This window comes from Egretta garzetta, unplaced genomic scaffold (genome assembly GCF_000687185.1).
Source record: "Egretta garzetta isolate BGI_Z169 unplaced genomic scaffold, ASM68718v1 scaffold33, whole genome shotgun sequence".
NCBI lineage: Eukaryota > Metazoa > Chordata > Aves > Pelecaniformes > Ardeidae > Egretta > Egretta garzetta.
The window spans coordinates 1,516,812-1,539,214 of record NW_009259250.1 but is presented as its reverse complement, the minus strand read 5'-3'; the positions used below and the strand labels follow the sequence as shown (position 1 = coordinate 1,539,214).

The following is a 22,403-nucleotide window of genomic DNA, read 5'->3' as shown; positions in this document are numbered from 1 at the left end:
TTTGATTGACTTCATAGAATCATAGAACCGTTTGGGTTGGAAAAGACCTTTAAGATCATCAAATCCAACTGTTAACCTAACCCTGCCATCCCACCACTAAACCATGTCCCTAAGCACCTCATCTACCTGGCTTTTAAATACCTCCAGGGATGGGGACTTGACCACTTCCCTGGGAAGCCTATTCCAGTGCTTGACAACCCTTTCAATGAAGAAATAGGTGTGATACCTTTGTTCTTGTTTTAGCTGTTCTTCCAAGACACTCAGAAACCAAAAGAAGAAAGAATGAAAGAATGCTCATTGAAATAAGCATTTCATTTTGTCCTACACATTGAACCTATCAAGCCATATTAGAATATAGCATACTGAAAAACTTTTTGACAGTCTGCTGAAAGATCATCATTAAGGACTCCTCAAAACTGGAATCTGGGACTAGAGAATTTTGAATGATTCGAAGACTGCCTACCTCTTCATTGGCAGGACTTAGCAAAATCAATAAACATGGATAAAGAAAGAAAAAAATTCTTGCAACTAAAGGTTTTTGAGATGTATTTCCTAAAAGCATTTTCACATCATGGATGTGAATCTAAGCACTATAACCTGCACTGGGACCCTCAGCCTCCCGCAGGAACCTCCCTATCCCAGCCCCTCCATACATAGTGTATGTGTGGCATGAAAGGACAGAGCATGTTCCACTGTCTCTTCCTCTCAAAACTAAGCAATTTCCTTTCATTGCTTGATTTTTATTAAAATAAAATGGTAAAGAACTCCAGCCATGTTATTTGTGTGTTTTAAAGAAACTCCATTACTGTAAGCAACTCTTTTTTCTCCTTTGACTGACTGTGCATGCATGCATTCAAACTGCAGGAGATAGATTCCGAGCACCATACAATCACACAGCTCATCTGGAGAAGTAGGCCTGTAGCTAGGAGGACAACAGCTTTGGAAAAGGCAACTACCCACCCAAAGGTCTCAGGTACAATAAAATGTTCAACATAAGTTAACACATCTTCAAGACACAGCTCTATAAAGTCTCAGGAAAGGGGAACAAGCCTCAGAAGTGACACAGTGGTGATCTGCATCTTTACAGAGCGTGCTTGAATCCTGTTTGGAACCTTCACCTTTGCTATGCTGTGAGATGTTCAGTTGGGACAGTCTTATTCAGAGATCTCCACATTCCAGCACTTCCTATAAAAGACAGAGAAGCAAAACTATCTTCCCAATAAACGATACCATCTCCAAATAAAAAGGTAAAGAATATTTAACATTTAGTATCAGTAAGCATACTTGTTTGCCAAGAATTTACATCATTTCTTAAAACCTAGGTGGAATGATTCCCTGGTCTCATGGGAACCTTGATATCCCCTGCACAAAGGCTTCGAGTATGTCCTAAGGCACAAATTGTTTAGAAAGCAAGTTTACTCATTAGCAATTGCTGTATTTCTTCAGTTCTCCTAAGCCAAAGCAATAGCTATGAAGGCGGTGTATATATATATATGTAGGCATTATACAGGTGTGGGCAGGAGAAATCTCCAGAAGCTCTCCAGAGTGATGAAGATATTGGATATTCAAAATAAAATCCCTGAGCCTCTTAAGAGAGGACTAGCACAGGATGCACATGATCCTGGAAACAGATCAGAACACAAACAAACTGTTTGATCCTTACTGTTTGTTTTGGATGAAAAAAGTCAGTCTCTTGAGAAATTATTCAAGGTATTCTCTGAAACATTGGGATAAAGTTGACAAGCAAAGTGCTGTAAAAAGCACTCTCTTGAACCAAAACTGGTGACTACTATGGCCAAATATTAATCAATGAGAAGCAATAGCAGTGGTAGAGAGTTGGCATTTCTATGGGAATAAGTACGGCTGGAATACTTGCCTGGGCTAAAGGGCCTTTCTTTCCCCTCTGAATAGTAGCGTTCAAATTTTATGTACATTCAAAGTCTCCAATCAGTTTCCAGGTCAAATAAATCTCAATGTTTATAAATAAAATCTTCCCCTGTCAGCTGCGTGCTTGATAACATTCAACAATATTGGAGCCAGGAAAAAATGGAAAGCTGGAATGGCTGATAAAATGAAATATGCAGCAATATCTAAGCATTTAGTACTGTTTGAAGGTATGCCCTGAAAATGAGAAGCCACTCTCTGACACAAGCCAGTAAACAGCAGTTCATCAAACCAGGGATGAAAACAGGGTCATAAGGACCATCCATTTTGCAATTCTGAACAGAAATATATCTCATCTGTGTATTTTTCCCCTCAAGTGTCCTATTTCTTCCATTTGCGCTCTAACAGCAAACTGTCCAAATTCTCTGAAAGACTGGAAGCAGCTGCATAAAGAGGAGATTTACCCTTAGTACTGAAATCTGATAAACACTGACCTACTCTAGAAGCGAAGGACTCTGGGCCTTCCAAAAGAAGATCCAAGGATGACTGCATTGTAACTGGCAAAGCTACCAGAGGCACAGCAAGCAAGCAAAGAACACATACTCAGTTTTGGTAGTCTCTCATGCTATGTCCAACAGAATCAGAAATACATATACAAAGATTTCCATGAAAATATCTCCCAGCCTGTGCAGATTCAAATAGCAAATTGTCCTGGGAGACTTATCAGGCAGAAAAAGAAAGGTTACTGAAGTTCTTTAAATCCTCAGATTAGGACAAGCTTGAAGGAGAATAAAAGGATCTTCAATCATGTGGGACCTACACTTGCATATACATGGAAGAGACAGAGCAACAAAGAACACAGGGAGCTGTTGCCTAAGAAACTTTACTTTATGTTGCCAAAGTCATCATCTAAATTGAAAGGCAGAAACCCAAAATAACTAAGTGAGCTCAGAGGATAACTTGTCAAAAGCATCCGTTCAGGGGCACTAATACTCCTCTTGACAAACCTCTGGCTTGACACCTTCACAAACAGATCATTTTCTGACAGTTGATCCTTCTTGAAATAGTAAAGGCAGTTTGCACAACAGGAGGATATACTTGACTTTGGAAAAGCCATTCGAAGGAAAAGAAAATTAATGGCTAAGGAAAACACAAGAATCATAGAATACTTGGGGTTGGAAGGGGCCTCAGGAGATTGTCCAGTTCCACCTTCCTGCTCAAAGCAGGATCAGCTACAGCAGGCTGTCCAGATAGGTTTTGAGCATGTCCAAGGATAGAGACTCCGCAACCCCTCTGGGCAACCTGTTTCAGTGTAAGATCACCTTCACAGTAAAAAGGATATTTTTCTTAAGTTTAGATAGAATTTTCTGCATGTCAATTTGTACCCAGTGACTCTTCTCCTTCCACTGGATACAGCTGAGAATAGTTCATCTCCGCCTTCTTTACTGCCGCACATCAGGTATTTTTAAACATGGATAAAATATAAGCCTTCTCTTCTCCAGGCTGAAGAATTCCACCTCCCTCAGCTTCTCCTCATATGAGAGATGCTCCAGTCCCTTCAACGTCTTAGCGGCCCTTTGCCAGACCCACTCTGGTATGTCTGTATTCTTAGAATCACAGAATCATTTAGGTTGGAAAAGACCTTTAAGGTCATTAATTCCAACCGTTAACCTAACACTGCCATCCCACCACTAAACCATGTCCATAAGCACCTCATCTACCCAGCTTTTAAATACCTCCAGGGATGGCACATAGCTAGGTAAAGGAAAGCACTGTTTCCCTTTGTTCCTATGTACCCTAAAATGATCATGAGTTGACACAGACTCTCACCTCAGACAAAAACTCCAGCTTATTTATACAGCCTTGCAAACTCTCTCACGAAGTTCAACAGAGACAAATTTGAGGTCCTGTACTTGTACTGGGGAGTGAGTGGTGGGGTATGAGCTGTGCAGAAAAGGTCCTGGTGCAGACACAAGGGGTTAAGAACACGTTGGGTTGTATTAGGGTCAACGCAGCCTGCAGATGAAAGGCAACAATTTTTCCCCCTCTATTCAACACATGTGGGGCTCCACCTAGAAAAGTGGGTACAGCTTGGGGCTCTAAATACAGCTGAATCAACAGTCTGGAGGCAGTTCAGTTAGATGGACCCTAAAAAAATAAAAACCCAAACAAACCAAAACGATCAGCAGGTTGGAGCACACAACTTGAGGAAAAGCTGAAGGAGCTCAGTTTGTTCAGCTTGGAGAAGAGAAGGTTTCCACTACCATCCTCCACTTCCTAAACAGCATTATAGAAGAAGACAGAGCCAGACACTTCACAGGGAGCACAACAAAAGGGCAAGATGCAACAGTCAGAAGTTGCAACAAAGGAAATTATGATGGGATACAGGGAAACACTTTTGCAGAATGAGGGATTAAGCACTGGAATGGGTTGCCCAGAGAGTTGTGCAGTCTCTGCCATCAGAGAATTTCAAACCTTAGCTGGGAAAGGCTCTCAGCAAACTGGCCTAACTTTGAAGATGGCTTTGAATGGATCAGGATGAAGCAGACACAGCAGATGAGTAGGAGGATGGATAACACAAAGGTTCCTTTCACCTAAATTATTCCATGATTATGCCATATTTTTTATCTCGCATTTTTAAGTTTTACAGTTCCATTAGAAATAGAACTATGTATGAATTCAAAGGAAAAGTTACTTCAAAAGGAAAATAAAAGTTATAAAATGGCAGCTAAATGTCAGGTTTTTTATAACAGTAAAATATAAATTTATAGTTACTTTTTGTCCCTTCAAATCTGCATTTTTTTTCAGTAATCAATATTTCACTTTATACCATAACCATGGCATACTCTGGAAATCTTTTGGACTTGTTTTAAAATGCATGACAGAAGTGTATCAGTAAAAGCAGATAAATATGCAATATGCTGATGATTAAATCACACTGAGACCAGGGAAGGCCTAACAGAATGCCTGTTACGCTGCTGCCTTTCTCTCTCATCAGTTACACTGAAATTGTAACAAAACTCAAGAGATTGAATTCAGCAGCACTACTAATTTTTCTTTAAATTAGCTTAAATTACTTTTTTTTAATTGAGGCTTCCGTTTTTTGGTCTTTTTACTTTTTTCCAAGGGCTACACAAATGATTCCTTCACTTTAAACTAATATAACTAATTACGTAACTGACAAATTACTATTAAAATTTATCTTATAGTTGACATTAAAAAGCTGGCCTCTCAAAATCACCAGTCTACACTTTTCAGCTAAATGAAGCATCATTGTTTTAAATCTGTTTTCCCAATTACCTATAGCCTTTTTTAAGCAGAACGGGTTATTTCTATAATCCAGTCACTTATGACTAATAACATAGCTGCTAATTAATTAGTGGGGAAACTAGGCCATGTGGAGAACTAACAGTTGTGTAGAGCTAAAATCTTAACATGGCCAACAAGCAAATGCCTTTAGAAATGTCATTCAGGAGAGTAGCAGAATCAATTTAACTATTTAAAGGAAAATAAATGTTCAAAGAAAATCAAGAACAGAGTCCCTTTTCTGGATTTCCTGAGATGGAGAGTCTTTGTCACCTCGTAACACAAGCTCTCCTGGTAGAAGGGGATTTTTAAAATTTATTTGGTCACTTGAATTTTTATAGCATCTCAATCTGGTGATCCAGCCTAAGGGGCTATGAGGTTAATGGAAAACCATAACCTTCATTTTAACATCAGAGTTATAAAAGACTACCAAGTTGGTAAGTCCGATACCAACGATACAAAGCAATTTTTGTAACCATGAGGGTCCAACCCAACCCTCTGCTAACCACCTTCTCTATGAATTCTCTGAATTAACTCTTGCTTCACCTTTATGGCTGTGAGTGAACTTGAGAATATATCTAGTAAGCCCTCTTTTCTTGTTTTTTTTTAAAGGCGCAGTGTTTTACCACAACTGCAATGAAGTTGTTCCAATAATTCATCACCCCCATTCTGAAAAATAAGTTGTTGCTTCTTGCCTTATTGTTATTTCACTTCATTTTCTACCTTTTGTATCTTTCTATACCTTCGTTAGACAGAAATGTTTTCCATTATGAAATTTGTATTATTACTGTTGATATTTATAGCTGATTACAATTATACTTAATTCACTTTCTTTAGGAAAATAATTTGAGCTTAAGTTTTTTAGTTTATCATATGTTATTTAATCTTTTAATAATTCATTACTTTTATCTCTAGTCTTTTGTCTTTCAAACATCTTCCTTGAAATGTGAAAAGCCAGAACCTAGCATTCTGTTACAATTCTAGGAAACTAAAGAACTAAAAAATGGTTTAAACTATTGCTAGGTTGTTGGCTCTGATCAAAATGGCTTTTGAAAATTCTTTAGGAAGATCCAGGTAACACTCTCCATTGGAAGCTCACTGCACAAAATAGTATACAAACACACAACAAAAGATAATCCTCTAGCTTCACTATATGTGAACAGAATAAATATGAAACTTGAATTGTGGAGAAAGAAATGCAGTACCAATAAAACAAGCTTGTTATACTAATGATTACTAGTCTCAATCAGAATTAGAGAGACTACAAGGAAACGAACAAAAAATTCACAACTACCAACCCCACTCTTGAAAAAGCATAGTCACAAAATGTTCTGCAGTGTGTTTGTCCCAAAGGAAGATCAATGTTTTTAATATATAAACTCATCCTAATTATCAGAAAACCCACAACATTCCTCTAACATGCATGCAGGCACTCATAGGAAATCTGTATACTGCATGTACACATGATAGTGACTTCTACGTAACCTTTTTTAACCAAAGGTGACACAATCACAAGTACATAAAAACCGGAAAGGATTCCTCATTTTTCTGTGCTTTGGCTTTTTTCCATTAACTGTTTCCTTTGAAAGGAAACATGACATGTAAAGATGATCTTCCTTTATTCCATTTGTCTTACTTCCCTCACACAGTTGATTCTTTCACGAAATCTGCCAGAGAAAACTTTCCAGTGAACTGAATATCATGCAACAGCAATATTTATTCTTTCTTCACAACTGGGACAGTACAGGCTTCTTCCATACTCTCCATCCTTTGCTTTATACTGAAACTGAGGTGGGCAGATTGGATGTGTAGAATCATAGAATGGTTTAGGTTGGAAAAGACCATCAAAGAAAAGATCATCAAGTCCAGCCATTAACCTAACACTGCCATTCCACCACTAAACCATGTCCCTAAGCACCTTGTCTACCCATCTTTTAAACACTTCCAGGGATGGGGACTCAACAACTGCCCTGGGCACCCTGTTCCAATGCTTGACAACCCTTTTGGTGAAGAAAGTGTTCCTAATATCCAACCTAAACCTCCCTTCGTGCCACTTGAGGCCATTTTGTCTTGCCCTATCGCTTTTTGCTTAGGAGAAGAGACTGACACCCACCTGGTTACACCCTCTTTTCAGGCAGTTGTAGAGGGCGATAAGGTTTCCCCTGATCCTCCTCTTCTCCAGACTAAACAACCCCAGTTCCCTCAGCCGCTCCTCATAAGACTTGGGCTCCACACCACTCACCAGCTTTGTTGCCTTTCTCTGGACATGTTCCAGCCCCTCAATGTCCTTCTTGTAGTGAGGGGCCCAAAACTGAACCCAGTATTTGAGGTGCGGCCTCCACAGTCTTCCCCAAGCCTGTAGCGTTGCATGGGGTTGTTGTGACCCAAGTGCAGAACCTGGCACTTGGCCTTGTTGAACCTCATACAGTTGGCCTTGGCCCATCGATCCAGCCTGTCCAGGTCCCTATGCAGAGCCCTCCTGCCCTCGAGCAGATTGACACTCCTGCCTGACTTGGTGTCATCTGCAAACTTGCTGAGGGTGCACTCGATCCCCTTGTCCAGATCACTGATAAAGATATGAAACAGAAATGGTCCCAGTACTGAGCCCTGGCGAACACCATTATCTAGTATCTTATGATAGAAGGGGAGGATATTAATGTCTTGGAGATCAATTAATGTCATAAGTTAATTATCATTAATTATAATATACTAATTATTTTTATTATTACAATAATGTATTGATTAAGTAGTCGATTTGCTGGATGAAAACTCCCTGCAAGGTCTCAACAAGTTCCTATGGACTTAGATGTCCACAGATGGACCCATGCAGTACCATACATGCCTAAATAATCTGGAGCGGGGATTAAGAAAATAAAGTTAGAAAAAAAATAGACTTTTACAGTATTAAAAAGGATAAATATATAAAAAGCATCTATGAAGACCTGGTAGAACAACATTATTCATACTGAGTGATCAGACAGTAACATGGCACATGAAATTCCATATGGATGAATGAAACACTACATGCACATGTGGAAAAAAAAGGAACAGCTAACTTAATACAGAAGTTAGGATGGCTGAATAAGCAATTTGAGCATATAAAGGGAGAAGTCTTTCTGGTAATAAACTGTACAGTATAGGGACTAGGTACAGCTCATGACATTATTTTTTAATTTCCTTACAAACTGGTCACCTTTGCTATCTTGGGACTCCACTACAACATTGCCTTCTCTCTCAGTTTGATGACTCAATCAAAAAAGATGTTTTTCTTGTCTCTTGTTTTCAGAATTAGCACCCTCTTAGAAATGGAGAAATTCAGATTCTTTCAATACATTCTTTAAGGCTTCTGTAGATAACAGTAAGTTATACTTAGCCATATTTCAAATGTATCCTCACAAATTAAGGGGAAGTAAATATTTTAAAACCAAAGCTCAGATTCTTATGATGCATTTATTGCCAATGATTTTAATTGAGATACCTGATGATCACACTATAAGTGAAAATAGGGAAACTGTTTTGAAAAACAACACCTTATTAAATTGAGAATGAAACATTTTAATTCTTTGCTGAGGATTTGGTGTGCAAGAATAACACTGGGTAAAAACACTGGAATCTGTACCACAGGCAAACAGGAGTCAGTGCCCAGAAAACATCTAACCCTCATTAAATGAAGGATTTGATTTAACTATTGTATTGAATCCATCTGAATAGCTTAGCTGAAGGGGAAAAAAAGCACACTGCAAGAATAGAGTGCTAGGGAAATTATGGAGATTATGAAATGATTTAATGTTGTTTATGATTCCCAAGCATGTTCTGTAGTGTTCAAAAGCAAGTAATTAGGCAAAAGAAGGGAGAGAACTATGCATAAAAGGATATGGAACAGAAACAAGGTAAAGCATGTTGCCATGACTGAACATCATTCTTTAATGTCTACACATATCATCAGGGGCTTATTATTTATCTCAGTTTTGTCTTCTCCAAACACTTCCAGGTGATTTCCACCCCTACAAACTAGTAAAATATTAAGTAAGTGTTTAAATGCAACAAAATGGACAAATATACAGAATTTTATTGAAAGACACAGTATCAGTGTCACCACTGCAGGCAGAAAAAGCACAAAAATAAAGGCACAAGATTATCCATCTAATGTATGTTTAAACTGATCTTCTACCTTCTACCTTATTTTTACCACTGGTATCAATATAATACATCACAACATATAAAATACAATCCTGACTCAGCCCCTCTGTCATGCCAACCTCTGAATTTTGACTGTCATAACAGCTGCTAGGAATGGAATCCTATTCGCCAAACTTTACATCTGACATAGTCAAAAGTGTAGGCTTTTGATCATCACTTGGAGGCATTTCTGAAGAATGATTCATCTGATCTAATCCAGACATCTAAATTAGGTCTGATGAACTGCCCTCAGGATGTTATCTTTTCCCATTAACTATAAATAGTTTAAACAGTCAACCAAGTTGTAAATACCTGTATCTAGACCTTTTCCTGATAGACAAGATAGAAATAATTATGTCTTAGAAGAAAAAAAACGTAAGATTTAATAGCAACTGCCATGTCAAAAGTCTGGTTTAACCCCTGTAGTTCCTAAACTGGCATATGGTACCATAACCACACACCAAAGTGCATCGCCTAGCCAAGACACCCTCTAATCAGTGCGAAGATGCAATACAAGCAATAACATTGCACACTACCCTGTTCAGGTGTTTTTGCTTCGGTCAAGGAGATAAAATGGCAGAAGACAATACAAAGCTATAAGGTGGTGACACATTCAACCATTACAAACTTGGATCTGTTAAAATCGAGAGCAGATGGAATCCTTCCATCAACAATCTCCTAAATCACCTCAAAACCAGCACATGGAGCATTTTCTAAGTAAGGTGATAATGTTAAAATTTTAACATCAGGACAATTATGGTATTAACAATGGTTAATACTTATTTTAACAGTTACACCAGAGAAGTAAGAAAATGCCACAAAATTACATATGGACCTTAGACAACAATAAAAGCCAGATTTTCTGACAAAATCCTCTTAACCCTAGACCAGAAAAGGACTTGAATGATCTAGGCTTGACTGCCAAACTGCACCAAGCTACCTAGTCACCCAAATGCCTGAAGACTCCTCTGTTTTTCGGAATTAGCTATCCAGGCATTGGAACTCTGTGTATGTCCACTGCTTCTGCCAATTTAATGAAGATTAGTGAATTCCCATTTAGGGTACTCAAACTGACATTTCTTCACACAAATCATCAGAGGAATGCGATCCAGTAGATATACTGACCAGATATCTAGTAGGTTCAGAACAACAGAGAGCAGCAATTTAACTAAAAACTACACATGAAACAGGTACAATGTTTCATATATTGCCCAGTTATATGAGCTTTTCTCCAAACAGGAGATAAATTCAATTCTATCATTGTGACAAGACTGAAACCCACATCCACCATGTTTCAGCAAAGCAGAAAATATCTTTCTCCAGCCAACTGGCAAGGACACCAAATATAAGGAAAGAGGTCTGGTTTCTCTGCCCCTGGCCCCTCCACTGGAATTTTTACACAGTAGCAATCACATAAAATATCAGTTCTGAAAACAAGAACATCAGACTTCCTCTCTTTTACAGGGAAAAATAGTAAGATAGTTCATTCCTCTCTTGGCTCCATTCTTAGAACACACGGCCACACAGCAGCCCACCTACAGTGAAGAACAGTTCCATCAATCCTCTCTGTAAGGCAGCTAAATAGCGCAGTTTATCAGTAGAAAGATGGCCACCCTTCCCCCAACACTGTCAACTCCTTCAAAGAATAACATTAAAGGAGAAAAATTAGATGACTAAGTACAGGGAGACAGTTCCAGGCTATAAATGTTAATCTGTTCTAGATATCCAATTTAGTGGTACTTGATTAAGTTCCTCTAAGACATATCTCCCCAGTGTTTACACTGATAGGTTAAGAAGACATAGTCCAACCTATGCATAATACCCTCCCTCACTTGTAGCCTGGTGTATACTCTACTCAGCAGCACCTAATTTTTCCCAAACACTACACACAAAAAGTAGGTCTCTACTACAACTACAGGCTAGTTTTGCTGACACTGACCATCACCACTGTCGAATCCTTCCATAGATCTTGTACTGTTTGAGTGTCTTCCTCCTTGATATCCACAAACCTTGTCCAGACAGCTAAGTTTGATTTCATTTATCTCAGGGAGACTGTTAAACAGGAAACTCATATATTTTCTCTAACTTTGTTTTCCCTTTGACGGAAGTACGTGGCACAGATATGGAAATGGAGATTAACGTGACTAGTTGTTAAGTGTTTACTGGAACACAGGACTCCCGTTGTTCCGCACAGCATTCAAGAGGCTACAACATGATGTCTTCTGCCAGGGCAAATGAACAGCCTTAAGTATACTCCAGAAGCTTATACATCTATGAATATATGTGTCTTACCTCTCTCCATTCTTTGTTTCCAATGGCTTGTGTGTACAAGACACAGACTGTGAAAAGAAAAAAAAATGTTTTGTCATTTTCAGAATTTAACATATTCTTAATTTAAAGTGAACCAATTCTGTAGTCTGTTATGCTGTTGAAATCAGTAACTAGGACAATCAAATAGTAATGTTTTCCCTTGGTTTTGAGTATTCCTAACCAGATCAGCGACAATATGGTCTAGCTGTTGCAGAAATAAGCTAATAAATAGGGTGGTTCTAAAATGGGAGGCAACATCTAAGTCTGACCGCCAGCAAACTTGACAATCCTCAGCACTAAAATTGGATAAAAGCATGTCTTCATTAAATGTGGATGGTCTGGCTATCCTAGTTAATCTAATGCATAATTACCCTAAATTACGCTTCCTACAAGAGATGAGAAAATTGAAATAAAAACCAATGAGGACCCTACCAGAAAAAAAGACAGGGGAATATAAACAAATAAAAGTGGGAAAAGGAAAAAAAAAACCTTCTTGGGTTTTCTTCCTTAATTCTGCTTCAAATTTTTTATATATATTTAAGCATCTTGCATAGGCTTTTTTTTTTTTTTTTTAAATTAAAGCCTAATAAAAAAATCAACCAATGAGGTTTGTCAACCTAACCTGTTTTTGAAAGAGCAAGCAGCACAGTCCCACAGGCACCACTCTCCTTACAGATCTGTTTTTCCAGTACGGAACCCACTACACACTGATCTGCAGCTTCCATCACAGGGACTGGTGACAGAGGTACAGTGATTACAATCAGGTCTTTAAAATGTTATTATAAGTACAAATCATTTGCACTGAAGGAGTACTATAAACTTTATTTTCTACAGTTTTGAACTAGTTGCAGCTAACAACCATAAAGCATTTTTTACCTGAAACCCCACTACAACCCTTTTGTAAACAATGGAAATGCAGATATATGAACACATTTTTCCTGACAAATTCTTCTCCTGTGCCAATCATTATTTTTCAACAGAAGGTTAAAAATAATACTGGTTTGGGTTGCAGCCTTGAACAATAAAGGTAGAAGCCTGGTTTTGTTCTCAAGGAAATCAGAATCATCAACCAACCACAGCAAAATGAAGTCAAGCTTCAAACTACATTTTATTCTTACTTGAAAGCTATTTCATCCACACCAAGAAAAAAAAAAAGCAGTAGCAAATAAGAGGAGGAAAAGAAAAAAGCAAGTTCAATATTTTAGCTCGACACAGAAGTTAAAAAGTTAACACAATTCAACTTTTTTTTTCCAAATAAGATGCCTGGTAGAAGAATAAAAGCTTTTACCAAAAAATTCAAAATCATTCTCTGAAGACGCCTGTCTTTTCCCATTTATTCTAAATGAAACCTTGGGCAATCATGCTCCTAGCTTTGGTTCCTGCTTACAGTAGGATGAATCCAAACCCACAAGCCTATTTTTACAGCACTCTTCAGAGTAGATTGCTGAACTGTATCACAAGAAGAATGAAGTTAAATGGGAAAATGTGAGAAAAAAAAAGAATGAAATAGAAGCTATGAAATCAGCTACGGAAGTGTTTGAAGGTTACTGAACTTCTGTCTAACCTTTGCATCTGGTAAGATCTGTACCAAGGTAACCCTGGGAGAAGACGGACACATTATCAAAGGAAGTCTCCACAGACAAAAACAAGCAAAAAAATATTCTCTGAAAATACCCCTACTGGTAACATAAAATCAGGTAGGCTCTCATAAACATTCCTTTCACTTTCCCCACTAGAAACTTTTTTAAATTAACATTACCAGTTCTGCAATAATTAATATTTTCCAATTTTCAGTAGTGGTTTCCAAGGATGTAAATGTCTTCCACAATTACATCTGCTTTTGAAATTAGTATTTTGTCCTTTTTGCTAAGAGCTTACATCTAAGTTTTCAACTGAAAATTTCTCATACTTATAACCCCAAGTTGAGAATAGAACTGAAATTCATTTCGAGGAACAGACACTCTTCATGTGCACTTTTGCTATTCAGGTATTTGTATTGTCCAGATTTTTCTTAAACATCATTTTTCACTATTGATTTGCTGCTTTATTTTTTGTACTACAATCCTGCCCTGTGTATTAGTGTTAATACAGTAAATCAAGTAACAAATGTGCATTGCAGCTGTGGAACAAAAAGCATATTAAAAATGAGAGATTTAATATTGAGGAGAAGAAAGCAATAATACAACTGTAAAATATCCACTACTACCAAATTTTCAGAAAAGAAACATTCTGGCACTACCTTACCTCCCTAGTTTATGAAGCCAAATAAAAAACCAGCTATGAACAAAAAGACTAAAAAAAAAATTACCGTAGGATGATTTTAGTCTCCTACTAATGGCTGATGAGATGGGAGTCACACAACATAAAAGGGTTAAAAAACAGGTGTAAAGCTCCACCTGAAAACTAATTCAGTTTCCTACTCTATTCGTACTTATTGGAAGGCTGCTCACACCTGTCTGTCTGTTAGAATCCTAGTTTCCAAAATCAGTTTCTTCATAGTCATTTTACTATCACTTTGGTTTTTTGATCTTTGGAGAACTTCTAGCAAGCAATGCTATCACTCTCACCTTTTCATTGCTGAGGCATTAGTAGACTTCTATTCCCCTCCACTCCCAGTGGCTCCCCAGTGCTTCCAGAGGTATACTCCAGGAGTGGAACCACCTCTCTAGTTTAAGAATCATTTATATAAAACCTTAAATGAGGAGAAAAGAGCTAAGAATTTGTAGTATGACTAGCAATTTTCTGCTATTTATTTAGGCTGCAGATGCGGCAGGTACCTTAAATATAATGAAGATATAGACTAATAATTGTCTCATGTAATATTTATTTTAAGTGCAAGATGCAAGTTTGACAGTGGCACATAATTGTGCATCTCAAACTGACATTTCAAAAAAAAGTCAGTGCTAATGAAAGCTATAAAAAAAACATACATTCCAGACTTTCTGATAAATACTCTGCAAATTCAGAATAATTTAAAAACCACTTCTATCTTTCCTCTAAAACTCACACCAGAAACTTTCAGGAAACCATCCATGATACTGGTCTCCATCACTGGTAATATTCACTACCCTTAGAGGCCCTCAGAGACATGGTTTTATAAAGACCCTGATAGCAATCTAATTACAATAATCTCTCAAAAATTTCTTCAAAGTCATATCCAACTGGAGAAATGCAGATAAATATGCTGAAGTTGATCTAAAGCACTTGAACTGCTCAAATCAAAGATCTAACGCTACATGAAGCAACCAATTTTTTTTTGAGCAAAAAATAGTTAACAGCGTTGTCATGTGGGAGGGGAAAGAATAAAGTGGGATTAATGGGAAATTCTTACATTTCAAAAGCCAACACATCATGCAACCACATCCTAATACGGAGCTGAACAACCAGTTCTCTTGCAACCTGAAAAACTGAGGGAGCAATGAGGAAGTTCAGAGCAGCACACTGATGAAGAGTAACATACACTCACAAGGAAGTTGGCTTCTCAGCAGAGAAGCCTTTTGGAAGGCTTTGCCATATGAGCATATGAGGGAAGATACATCCACACCTATAGTCAGAAATATTAACATTTAGTAATTTTTAACTCTGGACACTGATACCACAGCATCAAATTCAAGATAAATTTAATGAAATCTTGCAACGAAGAAGGTGGAAGTGTCAACAGTTATCACTCAGATGTAGATTCATTTCCCAACATATCATAGCCTGCACCTTATTTTCCCAGATAGTCTGGGCCTCCCTTACCCTACTCTGATCCTTCCCCACTCAATGCATATATACTTATCCTTTAGCCTGGCAACTACTGTTACTGCTTGACTACCCAGACCTTAGCAAAGCCTTCGACATCGTCTCCCACAGCACTGTCCTAGAGAAGCTTGCGGCTCATGACTTAGACAGGCGTACTCTTCGCTGGGTAAAAAACTGGCTGGATGGCCAAGCCCAGAGAGTTGTGGTGAATGGAGTTAAATCCAGTTTGCGGCTGGTGACAAGCGGTGTTCGCCAGGGCTCAGTACTGGGACCATTTCTGTTTCATATCTTTATCAGTGATCTGGACAAGGGGATCGAGTGCACCCTCAGCAAGTTTGCAGATGACACCAAGTCAGGCAGGAGTGTCAATCTGCTCGAGGGCAGGAGGGCTCTGCATAGGGACCTGGACAGGCTGGATCGATGGGCCAAGGCCAACTGTATGAGGTTCAACAAGGCCAAGTGCCAGGTTCTGCACTTGGGTCACAACAACCCCATGCAACGCTACAGGCTTGGGGAAGGGTGCTGGAGAGCTGCCCTGTGGAAAAGGACCTGGGATGTTTGTCGACAGCTGGCTGAATATGAGCCAGCAGTGTGCCCAGGTGACCAAGAAGGCCAACAGCATCCTGGCTTGTATCAGCAATAGCATGGCCAGCAGGAGTAGGGAGGGCAGTGATCGTCCCCCTGTACTCAGCGCTGGTGAGGCCGCCCCTCAAATATTGTATTCAGTTTTGGGCCCCTCACTCCAAGAAGGACATTGAGGGGCTGGAACATGTCCAGAGAAAGGCAACAAAGCTGGTGAGTGGTGTGGAGCCCAAGTCTTATGAGGAGCGGCTGAGGGAACTGGGGTTGTTTAGTCTGGAGAAGAGGAGGATCAGGGGAAACCTTATCGCCCTCTACAACTGCCTGAAAAGAGGGTGTAACCAGGTGGGTGTCAGTCTCTTCTCCTAAGCAAAAAGCGATAGGGCAAGACAAAATGGCCTCAAGTGGCACGAGGGGAGGTTTAGGTTGGATATTAGGAACACTTTCTTCACCAAAAGGGTTGTCAAGCATTGGAACAGGGTGCCCAGGGCAGTTGTTGAGTCCCCATCCCTGGAAGTGTTTAAAAGATGGGTAGACAAGGTGCTTAGGGACATGGTTTAGTGGTGGAATGGCAGTGTTAGGTTAATGGCTGGACTTGATGATCTTTTCTTTGATGGTCTTTTCCAACCTAAACCATTCTATGATTCTACACATCCAATCTGCCCACCTCAGTTTTCCCAAACATAACAACACATCAATTCCGTTTCAAGAAAGTCTTAACCACAATAATGTTGTCCTTTTCCTCCTGCTACTGAATTTTTTCCATGATCCTGCACCCAGTTCTAGTAGGGGCTCCTCATTACTTTTCACTGACCAGCTTCGATACCTTCCAGGCAGAGATTCCTGAAGGTCCTTGTGTCCCAGCTGTCATGAGATTCTTCTCATTGTTACTGTCTTCCATGGGGAGGTCCTCTAGGGGAAGAGTTTTTACCTCTCCACTCTTTCTATTATCATACTCAGGAGTCACAGGGCTCCACAAAGAGAGGACATTCCATCCTGACCACGGTGCTGCTACCACAGCTGCACAGTGGCTCAGTTTGGCTAGCCAGTGCATGGGAAGAAAATGATTCTGTCTAACTGTCATTAGAAGAAACACGCTAAATTCTTTAGTCTGTATCTCCTTTGTGGGTCTTATCCCTGTCTCATCAGGGAAGCACTCCAAGAAAATAATAAAAAAATGGGGTTTCTCAAAAATATTCCTAAAAAAATCGTCTCCAAACTGGAAGAACAGAATGGTCCAAATGCTGCAGTAAATCAATATATATGACTTGCTATGACACCACTGAGGAGCAAGCACGGTCAGTAAGAGACTTCAATATTGTTTAAAATACTTTATGGACAAGGGCCATCTAATTCTGTCCCATCTATATCTAATATTTCTACATTATTTTTGTAACCTCTAGAGGGGCAAAGTGCCAGCTTCCTCTTGGCATGAACATTCTAGACTGGATGGAAGTGGTCAGAATTGAAATAAATACTGAGTAGCAATTACAGTATCAAAAAAAGGCTAAGCAAACCTCCTAAGACAACCAGAGAAATCACAAGTTCCTTTTTAATTTCAGGACAAGGCTGTTTATGTGGACATGGGAGTCAACTATATCCATGTGTGTCCCTCTCTGAGAAAAAGGCCAAGAAGATAAAATCAGATTTTCACTATCAGTATGACAGGTAACTGCACTGGAGTTTGAAAAGCATATTAAAATTGGCCTAGTCAAACCCAACGAGACCTCAACACACAAGTGACTCTGCATGGTTCTACCTGGTATGAGATCTAGTGGTTGCAAATTCAGTGGGTATAAAAGTGGATCTTGCAAAAGTGGTAGGATGCTGGTTTTGACACCTTTTTTAGCTAACAGGATAAAGTTATTGTATACAGATCTGCCTAAGAATGGCCTTTGTCCAAGCAAACAGACACTGAGGAAAGTTATACTGCTGTACTCCCAGCTACAGAAAAGAACAGCACTTTTTATACCACACCCTTACCCCTTTCGCTTTTACAGTAGGGCTGTATCTCTGTGCTCAACTAAAGGAAACCAGGAGCAAACAAACTAAACTGTCTAATAAAAAAACCTGCAGAATACTAAAACTAAATGTATGCTGTTTAGAGAGCACCCACAATCAAAGCTGCTTTGCCAAGTAATTTTTTGAGTGCAAATACAGTACAGGCGCTTCCAGAGCCAACAATTCCCCCTACTCTCTTTACCAAGGACAGTATTTCTGTATTCCACGTTTTTGTGCTGCTAACCTGTGACAGAGAGGCCTGATTGGCAGCATAACTGGGTACTCACAATTTGAGACCAGACCTCTAAAGCACACCACCAATTTGAGTGCTTTAAATAAGCTATTTACCAGAAACAAGAAAGCAGTACGTTTTGAATTGATAGGCAAGGTTATGACACTTTAAAAAATACTTCTGTATGCTTTGAATCTATAAAAAATACCACCAGTTTACTGCTCGGAAATATTTTTAAGATAGACATTAAGATTCCTTTAGGTTTTCCTACCACTCTGTTTCCTTGTGCCCCTTACCCAGCATGGGTCTCCCACCAGCCACAATTGCTCGGGTTTGCCCACCCACCCCAGCCTGGGTTGCCCACCCACCCCAGCCTGGGTTGCCCACGGGCCAACAGGCCCTTCAGAGGTGTACTGCCTTTCGCATGGCGCGTCCCCTTCCAAGAACGCATCTCCAGCAGTGTGTCTTCAGAAGCGTGGCTCCGGCAGTGTCTTTGTCGGCTGTGTCTCCAGCTCCTCTCTGCTGATGGTTTTTTTCTAACCTATGTTTGGGCAGGGGCACTGAAGCTCTGGCGGGCCATGGTTACCCACACGGGTAACCCACACCCCTGCAATTTATGCCTAATAGAGTTCCCTACCTGATAAAAACTTGAAGCGCTTGTCCCTAATATTATTTGAGCTTAAAAACTAGATGCCTTATCACTTTTGTCGAAAGGCATCTTGATTCAGTTAAGAGATCTCTGAATCCAACTTATCAGGGGCAACAGGTCACTGACCACTCTTCAGAATTGCTTCACCTAGACAACTGAGGTTTTATTAACCAGCTAAATACCAGTAATATGCAAGACACTCAGTTCTGCTTCTGCATGATCTCCCTATCCTGTGTCTCCTTTTAAAAAAAAAAAAGTTTTATAGGTTAGGAAGGTCAAAGGTATTCCTCACTTCATGCAGTTTTTCCCCAGGAAATAGAAGCTCTTCCCATCAAAAGTCTATTGTGGAATCTCTCTCAAGAGATGCCTCTCAATAAACTTTTGGTTCAGAACAAACACAATCTCACAAAAGTACTCAAATGTTCCATGCTGTCGTATGACCCTATGTTCAAGTACATCCCATCAGGACGTGGTTATATGTCCAGACACTTGATACAAGTCTATGCATCTCGGGTTATTTCCAATGTCAGGAAGCACAATACATAGTATTCTAAGGAAGAAAAGCCCAGGCTTAAAAAAACGAAATGAATTTACAGATAAAAATATATAAAGAGTTGTAGGGAGACAACATGACCCAAAACACCATAATCTCAGGACTAGTCAATTAACACTACAGAAGTACTTTGATTAAACACTATCAGAAAAATAGGAAATCTTTTGTGGTCTCAGTTCCTTGAGAAAATTTTTATAAAGCGTCCAATACAGGAAGACAGTCATGGATTTTAAGTCCCATCATATATAAATTCATAGGCACAAGAGTTTTTTGGGATCCAGTCAAGTATCAATAAAAGTTAAGGGGAAAATGGGTGTCACTATCTTACGTATCTGAAAACATTAATTCATAAACCATCATACTATTTTTGATGAGGAAAGGTCTGTGTTTCCCAGAGATGAATTAACTTAATTTTATTTTTTCAGCATTTAATTCTAAGATTAGTGAACACTATGTACTAGCAGCAACAAGTAGTTTATTTAGCTTATTTAGCAGCTTCTAGTTTATTTAGAAGTTTGCTTACTAGCTTTGAAAGGGATCTAGAATAACAGATACTTAAAAAAAGAAAAATAAATACTTTTCTGCATTTATTACTTGTAGGAAAATATAGGCTGACTGCTAAATAAGGGACCATCTAGCTCAGGAAAGCAATATTGAATACACAGTCTTTAAAATTCCAGTTCATACAACAGAAACTATGAGTGTAACTTATTTAAGTGTAACTTAATCACTTTAAATAATTTTCACAAAGACAAAAGAAACCTAACTGGCACTGAAGAAAATCATCCACCTAATTTTTAATCCAGTGGTTACACATTTGGAATATATAATGAGAAGAAACGATAAAATGCTATGTACTTACTCGGATCAGATTTAGAAAATGTATCTCTGTCCAAAAGGTTTCTGTTAAGAAAAAAAAAAAAAAAGATAAAAATAATCTTATTTATAAAAAATGGTGAAAGATACAAATCAGCTACCAATGCATATAAGATTTTACAATTTTGATTGAGAGTCACCTTAGTTTTCTGACATCCTAATATGTAAGATTTACTTGAAGTCAGTCAGCACTAACACTTGAGTCTTCTTATATTTCATTTTATTACCGATTTTGGATTTAAGGAAACTGTGGCTCATATACTCCAATACCATGAAGTGAAAAGCAACATACAACAAGCACATTAAATATATATAATGGACAATCAGGAACAGAAATACCTTTGAATCACAAACTTCTACCAGAGATTAACATGCTAATTGAACCCAAAAAACTTTAGACTTTACTTAAAAGAATGGCTATGAGATCTCAGAGCCATTAACAAATATCTGTAAGAATCTGTCATGAATGAGTAAGGTAAAGAAAGCTAAAGCACACACAGGACATACACAAAAATTAGGAATTTTCTAAATATTTACCAAATACCTAGGAAAAAGTAGTAAGAACTAATTTCTTTGTTACACAATGCAGCCCCAATATTGTAGCCACACTTCCGCCAACTGAGAATCATACACAGATGAGGAGGCTCAAATTAACAATAAGTCTAGAGAAGGACTGACCAGAAAACCATTCTCAGAAGTTACCAACATTTAATCATTCAAAAATTTAAAAAAAACCCCAATTATCTTAACAAACTAAAAAAAATTGCCTGAAAACAGGATGCCATTGAACAGGGACAAGAAAGAGTTATTAAACTTAGGCAGGTAGTTCACGTTCGGTATTAATCAACAGCAAAAATGCTGCATAGCTGCATATAAACCGGAGGTACAGCAGTTATGTTAAAAATGGTTCTAGACATCACAGTAGATCATAAACTGAATGCACGTCAGGAACCTTGTGCCTTTTGGGAAAAAGGCATTCTGTAATACACGAACAAAAATGGGGCTTTAGAGTAATTGTCTGGTCTTCATAACACCGGTAAACACTCAATTCAAGCAACAATGTTTTGGGCACTCCAATTTCTTGCAATCTAAGATAGACATGGAGCCACCAGAGCCCAGCAGAAGCAGAAATAATCAGCAGTCTATAGAATATACCTATAAGTAAAACGCTGCTGCAAATTGAAGCTGACCTCCATGTAGACAGAACAAGTAGGTACAGGTTTAAGCCCAAATGGAATCTTCTGCACTGGAGGCACAGAAGCTGAACTTTATTCCATTGCTTTACCATCATTCATTATTAAAGGTGGCCAGACACGATGTGAAATCTCCACCACTGAAGGTCTTTAAGAACATGTTAGGTAGCTACAAGTCCTAATAAGTTCTTTGATCCTACCCTGGAGCAAGAGGAAGGATTAAATAACCAGTTTACATCCCTTACAGCTTATTATTTTTAATAATTAGAACAGTCTCTTCAAAGGTCACCATTTATTACTCTCATTCAGATCTAAATCACATTATTTTTGTGCTACTGAGCAGTGCTGAAAAGCGTATTAATATGCTGTTCAATACAGGTGTTCTAAGCAGCCCACTTGGACTTCAACAAGGCAAAGATACTGTATTCCCAGCTTAGGTACTGCCAAGTCCACATTTCAGAGCAAGCAATATGAACAAAACATAGTTTTATAAGAATCTTGGGTGCATCAGTTTTATTTACGTTAGCCAAAGTAAGCACTAGGATTAAAATTAGTATTTGTGAATGAACATGAAGTCTGCACGTGCTGCTACTTCAGAACTTCTCTAATTGATTCAGAAGCGGGATTTGTATATACGCATTAGATTATACTCAGAGAGACTGTATTCCATCTTAACCAAAAATGTGCAAATATAAACTGAAAAATTAACAAACCCAGGAAAATCAGCGATTCCAAGTCGGTATTTGACAATGACCACTACTAACTGCTTGAAAAGACAGTACAGTAAGTTCTGCAGCATCAGAATTGCCAATTCAAAATGAAAATTGCCCCCTATTACTCTTTGATTATACATACCTAGATATGCCATTAATTCATGGTAACTAGAATTGGTTTTAT

The 22,403-nt window shown here is 38.6% G+C and overlaps 1 protein-coding gene across 3 annotated transcripts in view; it reads right to left on the bottom strand.

The window, feature by feature from the left end:
• Positions 1-20,343, bottom strand: part of CPNE8 (copine 8) — a 98,220-nt gene extending 77,877 nt beyond the window's left edge. For all 3 annotated transcript variants that reach the window (XR_004841633.1, XM_035891662.1, XM_035891663.1), the window contains exons 1-3: positions 20,300-20,343; positions 14,247-14,371; positions 11,662-11,708 (exon numbers count right to left, since the gene is read on the bottom strand). The gene's annotated coding sequence lies outside the window, so the exon portion shown is untranslated. The remainder of the gene's footprint in view (positions 1-11,661; positions 11,709-14,246; positions 14,372-20,299) is intronic.
• Positions 20,344-22,403: the final 2,060 nt, after the last annotated feature.